Source organism: Malus sylvestris, chromosome 17 (genome assembly GCF_916048215.2).
Source record: "Malus sylvestris chromosome 17, drMalSylv7.2, whole genome shotgun sequence".
Taxonomy (NCBI): Eukaryota; Viridiplantae; Streptophyta; class Magnoliopsida; order Rosales; family Rosaceae; genus Malus; species Malus sylvestris.
This window is the reverse complement of record NC_062276.1, coordinates 5,756,261-5,763,958: the sequence shown is the minus strand read 5'-3', so window position 1 is coordinate 5,763,958 and position 7,698 is coordinate 5,756,261. Positions and strand designations below refer to the sequence as shown.

The 7,698-nt window shown below is 37.2% G+C and overlaps 1 pseudogene; it reads left to right on the top strand.

Moving 5' to 3' along the window:
- Nucleotides 1-5,507: 5,507 nt before the first annotated feature.
- Nucleotides 5,508-7,077, top strand: LOC126612236 (phenolic glucoside malonyltransferase 2-like; annotated as a pseudogene).
- The last annotated feature ends 621 nt before the right edge of the window (nt 7,078-7,698 follow it).

Here is a 7,698-nt window from a genome sequence, read left to right as displayed (position 1 = left end):
TGCTATAAAAAGTGGGTATGAATTTTCTGGGTGGATTGTGAAACTTCATAAACACAACATTTTTAACCTGCATGGATGCATTACCCAAATAAAATTGAGTGCAGATCTGTCGTGTCCACAAAGCCTATGTGACACAGCACGAACGTAAAGAGTTACAGACCTATGCAATCGAAGAATCAAGTTTTTTGAAATTTACTAAAGTTTGTGAGAATATCCAAAAGCTTGATTGATTAATTCTAAATTGATGAATTACATTGAGAGTCAAACGGCTTGAATAGACTTGATCACAATCCTGCGGAAGCCTAAGGGTCTTAGGGAATGAAAACGATATTAGTCAGATGAAATTCAAAAGGTCCGATTTTTATTACAAAATTTAAATTGAGGTTTTAGTAGCCTAAAATTGGATGACCAAAACTCATCATACGTCATAGCAAAACAGTGGGTTTGAACCGGGAAGTTGCGTTTAGTATCATGGGTCCAAAATGGAGCGTCAATGCCAAATCTGTAAATTCTCATTGAGTCTTTTTGTCTTCCTTCCGTCCATTTCGTCTTCAGTTCACTCGGCCATCTGTTCTACGTTAGTATGCCCTGCATCCTTGTTTAATTCGGTTTTCCTCTAAGTTGCACGATCAGACCTTGTACATTCTTGCTTCAAATGTCAAGTTTAAGAAAGATCAACAAAAAAACAAAGAATCACAAAACAAAAACAGGAGCGCAAAAGGAACATACGATCAATTTAACAGTTTTGAGTATCCAATATTAGAAATCAAAGTCTTCGTTTTTTATACAAGCAATATTAGGGAGAAGGAAAGTGTTGCTTTTAAGTGCTTAAGGGTCTGTTTGATACTTTATTTAAATCCAATTTTTTAAACTCAAAAACAATTTTCAAGTTTTAGGCCTTAAAATTTTGTTTGATAAAACTATTTTAAAAAACTAAACTCAAAACTAACTAAAAAATATAGTCTATTATAGGGGTGGGCAAACAGGTACAAGAACCGCGGGTAGGGGTGGGTACGGGCCGGTTCTTAATTTTGTAAAAACAGATCGGGGCGGGGTGGGGCGGGCCGGGTAATTGAAGTTTTCGATTCGGGCCGGTTCCAAAAGTGTAGGAACCGCGGGTACCCGGACCGGCCCGTGTGTGTTACAATGGACGGACGAGATTTAAGATACATCTCTCCATCCAATCTCAACTGTCAGTTTCAACCTAGCCAATTCCACCTCTCGAGTTTGAGAAGCACCCCCTCTCAAACTTCAGTTTAGTCTCTCAGATTCTCACTCCCCCTCGACTCCCTCTCCCTATCCCTTCCTTCCCTCGACTTCAACTCTCATACTCTCTCAGTCTCACTCACACACTTACTCTCACAGAGTCACAGTGCTCACCGCCGTCGGGACCAACTCTCAGACTCTCATAACGCTGTCGCGACCAACACAACGGCACCACCTCCGCCGTCGCGACCACCATCATCACCCCATCACCACCGCCGTCGCGACCACCTGCTGCTACTAAAATTTAGGTAATTTTGAATTAGGTTTTATTATTAATGTGAATTTCTGGTGTAGGGATTTTAGGGATTTGCCGAAGCAAGATGAGGTTGCTGTGGAACGGGAATCGTAGAGAGACTGCTACTACTTGCTTTTAAATATTGCTATGTTCCGATTGATTTAGCTAAACAGTTTTAACAGAAGAGATTTTATACAGAACCAATTAGATTTAGCAAATCTTTTGCAATGTTAGGCGAAGCTACTTATGGGTAGTTAGTTTGGTTTTGGTAGTGTTCATCATACGTTTTTTATTTACCTTTTTGTCTTAACTGATTTTGGCAGTGTTTTGCAAATCTTCTGTTCTTTTATGTATGAAGAAGATGATCTGTTTATAACAAAATGATCGTATTTAAGAAGTTAAATTATGTTTTCCTTTTTGTCTTAACTGATTTTGTTTTCCTTTTTTTTCCTTGTAGGCACTCCATGGACTGAAGAGGAACATAATAACTACATAGCTTGGTAAAGGTGATTGGCTGACGATATAGGTGCCAGCATTGGTCTTCTTTAAATTGAAAATAAGTGATTTAGTTTAGACTTACATTTACCATGGGGAAAAACACAAGAAATGTTATCTCTCTTTTCTTTTTTTCTTCCATGAAATAGATTGGTATCTGGCTGCTGTTTTCAGATTGCATTTCTGAGTCTTTAGCTATTTGCATTTTTCTAACGCTCTTGGTGGTTTTAACAAAGCTGCCGAGTTATATTTGTTATTCATGGTTTTGGTTAATTCCATTTGTCACTGGTCCTCTCGTATATTGTCTTTAAAATTTGTATATGCCATAGTGTGGGAAGTTGAGAGTTCCTTCCAGTCACCTTGTTAGATCCCTGTTAGTACAAAAAATAAACCTTTGAAGTAAACAACTATCTATTCAACTTCACTCATCTTCCAGTCACCTTTGAAGTAACTGGAATCTGTGCAATCTGTGCAGTTTAAGAACTGCAATCTGTCTGTGCAGTTTCTGCAATCTGCAATCTGTGTGTGTAACTGGAATCTGTGCAGTTTTTTCAAACTGCAATTTGCAATATGTGCAATATGTGCAGCAAACATTTTTAAACAGAAAAAAAGGACCTGTGTACCCGGACCGAACCGACCCGTTTGAATCAGGCCGGGTAAGGTCCGGTTCCTATTTTCAGAATTGCAATGCCCGGCCCGCCCCGCCCCGTCTCCTTTAATTTAGGGTCTGGTCCGGTCCCTTCAAAAATGAGTCCGGCCCGGCCCGTGCCCAGCCCTAGTTTATTATCTAAAAACATAAAAAGTGAGTTTTTAGAGTTTTTAAACTTAAATTTACTCATTTCTTTACTCTCCCTCCTCCCATCTCCCTCCAAATCTCTCTCTCTCTCTCTTTTCCTCTTCCTCTTCCCTCTTTTTTTTTTTTTTACCTTTTTCCTCTCTCCTCTAATTGGCTATATACATTATCTCGGTTCTTTCTCTCACTCCTCTTCCTCTCTATCTCGTCTGATCCTCTCCCTTCTTTCTCTTTCCTTCAATCACTTTCCTTCAATCATTTAGTACTTTCTTTCCTCATCTCTCCTCTTTCTCCCTCTCTTGCAACTCCTTATTTTTAGATCTCTTTATTTAGTTTATTTAAAATTTTTAAATCACAAAAGTTTTTTAGTCTTCAAGAAAATTGTTTTTGATAAATTTTCTTAAGAAATGTTTTGAGAAATGATAAAAAAATTTCAAATAGGATACCAAACAGGTCCTAAAAGATCATGAGTTTCTCCACCTCTCTTGCAACTCCTTATTTTTAGATCTCTTTATTTAGTTTAAGTCGTTAGATTTAAAATTTTTAAATCACAAAAGTTTTTTAGTCTTCAAGAAAATTGTTTTTGATAAATTTTCTTAAGAAATGTTTTGAGAAATGATAAAAAAATTTCAAATAGGATACCAAACAGGTCCTAAAAGATCATGAGTTTCTCCACCTATTTTCAATTGATTTTCAGTAAGATGCTAGCATTCCCTTGAATTGGTTGGATAGGTTTAAAAACATCAAATAGAAGTTTCTGTTTCTTTGAAGCTATTTTGCCTTTGACTAAACCAAAAAGTCATATTCAGCGTATATAATTTGTATATATGGATCCCTCAATACAAGGGAAATGTGTATATATAGTATAGACACACACGTTATTTGAGCTGTAATTACGTTTTTTTAATCTATAATTTTAATTTTTTATTAAAGCATGTTACATATATGGATTATTCAATACAAGAGAAATGTGTGTGTATATATAATATAGACACACTCGTCATTTAAACTAATCTATAATTTCAATTTTTTTATTAAAGCATGTACATATAATCTCAATTTTTTGTTAAAGCATGTTACATATAATCTCAATTTTTTATTAAAGCATGTTTCATTTGCTTATTGATTATAAATAAATGAGAGTAAACCAATCCATTATCTCAAATTCCTTATTAATTCATGTTAAATTCAATCAGGAGAGGATAGAAGTTATATATTTCATCTATATAAAGTATGTCACGTCCCGGCCCATGCCCCACCACATCTCGGACTCGATTCCACCGTACACGATATTGTCCTCTTTGAGCCCTGACCACGCCCTCACGGTTTTGTTTCTGGGAATTCACACAAGAACTTTCCAATGGATCATCCATCCTGGAATGCTCTTGGACGAACTTGCTTAACTTCGGAGTCCCTACGGAACCCGAAGCCAATGAGCTCCCAAAATGCCTCATGCTAAGTAGCACACCAAAATGATAAAATATCAAAATACCATAAATTGCCTTTCAAAAATTTCAAAAATTACAATTTAATTAAAGGGAGTTCACCGCATTTTAATTTTGAATGAATTTAAATCTCTCATGTCTATATTAATTCATGTTAGATTCAATGAGGAGAGTAAAACATCATATTAATATAAAAAGACTTTTGGGTTACTATAGAAACCTTTGGGTGGTCACTCATGTATTTGATGACCTATATAAAGAGAGCTAATGATAATGGAAGACACTCTACTTTTCGCCTCCAAATCTCTTGTCTCTCTTGTTCCCATATTTCTTACACTTTAATCCCAACATGTTATTAGCACGATAGTGCTCTTAATCTTAAGTTTCAGAGAAAGAAAAAGTTAAGAGAACGACATGGATACTACAAGAGATTTTTCATACTTCTCTCGTTTGAAGTCCATGATTCTATTAATCTCGTCTTTTTTTTTAAGGCCTTGTATTTTATTGTCAAACATGTTCGTTTGTTCTTGGTTTTTTTTTTTTTTTTTTTTGTTTTCTAATAATATATGATGTATTGCTTGCAGATTCCTCGTTGCACTATGATGCAAGACAATTGAAATCCAAAGGCGGATAACCGAACTTGTGAAGCCTCTAGCCTTCCACCATGAATCTCCAGCCTATTAGTCGTTTGTCCCGGTTTTGAAGAGAAAATTAAGGGGGTGTGAAAAATTTAATTTTTTTTCTATCCAAGTCTATCACGTTTCCTTGCTGATGAAGGGGTTGGTATTGATGTCATCATTTATTTTTCACTTATTTGATCAATGCAATTACTAATTAGCATATAGGTTTAGTCACTTATTCCTCATGTGCTAAGTCATAGAAAAATATTTCCGGCAGCAACCACTCCATTTAGGGGCAACATGTGTGTTAAATAACATTAAAATTGTCTATACTAAAATATTGTTGATTGTTGTTTCTCTAAGATTCTTCAAGTATATTATATAATTATACAATGACCTCCAATATATATCATATTTGAAGGTGAAATTTTCTATAGCCTCTCTCGGTCCGGAAAGAGTAGATAATCGTAACTTGCCACAAATTGTTCTCATTTTAAAGAAAAAGGAGGTCCACTACAACCTCTATTTTCTCCAAATTATAATTTTGTTAGTTGCTAATTAATAATAAGAATTTGAGATTCCTTCCCCGACAAGACAATGTGTTAAGTGTATATTTATAGCCATTATGTCCTCACTTAAACTGCACACAAAATTAAGCTTCTTTTTCATCTCAAATGGCAAAACCAGGCTCGGTCAGAGTAGTTGAGGCTTGCAGTGTAGCTCCGAAACCAAGTTCGCGGCCAGACTCTGCCCACCCGGAGGATCTGTCTCTTCCTCTCACCTTCTTTGACCTCCGTTGGCTAAGGTTTCCACCCTCTCAAAGCCTTTTCTTCTACGAAATGCCTTCATTCGACGCATCACACTTCTTCGATTCCATACTTCCGAAGCTCAAAACCTCGCTTTCCGCCACCCTCCAACATTTTGTACCTCTAGCAGGAAACCTCACCTGGCCTCTACACTCCCCCGAACCCCTTCTCAGTTATCTCAAAGGCAACGCAATTATGCTAACAATTGCCGAGTCTGATGCTGATTTCCACCGTCTAATTTCAAACAACAACTTTGACATTGATACCAAAGAGTACCATCCCCTTGTACCCCAACTGGCAATGTCTCATGAAAAAGCTGCGGTGCTGGCATTGCAAATAACCGTCTTTTCCAATGGCGGTTTTTCGATTGGATCAACTATGCACCATGCCGTCTTTGATGGCTTATCTGCACTCTTGTTTTTCAAATTTTGGGATCACCTATGCAAACATGGAGGAGGAGAAGGAGGAGGACCACCACCTTTGCCAAGCTACGATAGAAAGGTCATCAAGGACCCAGCCGGGCTCCTAGAAATCTACTCAAACGACTGGTTAAAGATTGGGTGGTCCGAACAATAGAAGCTTACTGCCTTTGGAGGTTAAACGTCCAGGAGACTCAATTCGAGGCACCTTCGAGTTCATACGCGCCAAAATCGAGACATTAAGGCGGTCAGTGATGAGGACTATGATGACAAAGAATAAGGAGCAAGCTGATCATTCAAAACTATTGCATTTATCGACATTTTCGCTAACATGCGCCTATACATGGGTTTGCTTAGTCAGGGCTGAGGAGACCAAAACAGAGAGAGTATTTTTCATCATTCCTGTGGACTGCCGGTCACGCTTAGACCCTCCCCTACCGCCAACTTATTTCGGGAACTGCATCGCAGGACATCGAGCAGTTGCGGAAACAAATGACCTATTGGGAGAAGATGGGATGTTTGTGGCCTTGAAAGCAATTAGCGACGTGATAAAAAGTTTCGACAAGACCCTTTTGGAGGGGGCAGAGACTTGGGTATCAAGAATGTTCAATACACTGCAGCCCAGTGCTGGCAGAATAATTCCCGCTGCCGGTTCACCCCGGTTTGAGTTTTATGATGCAGCTGATTTCGGATGGGGAAGACCAACGAAGCACGAGGTAGTTTCGATAGACAGGACAGGGACGATATCTTTTCAAGAGAGCAAGAATGGTGGTGGTGGAGTTGAGGTCGGGTTGGTTTTGAAAAAACATTACATGGAGGCTTTTGCTTCTCTATTTGCTAAAGATCTTGAAGAAAATTTAAGCCGCATACAGTAGCATACTACTAAAGTTTGTTTGTACACAAGTTTCATTTTTTTTTTCTCAGTTTAATTTATGTGTCGTCTTGTGATTTGGAAAGTTTCATTTGTCATAAAAAAATGAACAAACACTCTTAAGAAACTTTGGTGCTAGAGAAAAATCATTGAAATTATTAGCATAATATTCTCTGAACAGCCAGTAATTACACAATCAGACCTTGTTCTTGCTTCAAATGTCAAGTTTAAGAAAGATCAACCAGAAAACAAAGAATCACAGAACAAAAACGGGAACACAGAAGGAACATACTGTATCAATTGAATTGTTTTGAGTATCCAATATTAGAAATTTTTTTCTTTAAGTGCTTAAAAGATCTTGAATTTCTCCACCTGTTTTCAATTGATTTTGAGTAAGATACTAGCATTCCCTTGAGTTGGTGTTAGTGCATTTTGAATATTAAACAAATTAATTATAATTGTCATTATTTGTTGTTGTCGGAAAATTAAGATGATTGTCATTATTTGTTGTTACTAGGAAATTAAGATGAAGTAGCTTTTCATATTTTGTAACTCCTGTAACCTTTTTTATTATCCCACTAGCAATTTCCTCTGCAACAATTATTCTTCATTCTCCATCTTTTCTATTTTTACTTATTGGCCAAAGAAGGGTGTTTGTGTGGTGGAGCTTTGGACTCTTCCTTTTTTGTGCAGATAGGTTTTAGTCGCATAACGATTTAGTTGGATTGTTGTATTCTGGAGGGGACAA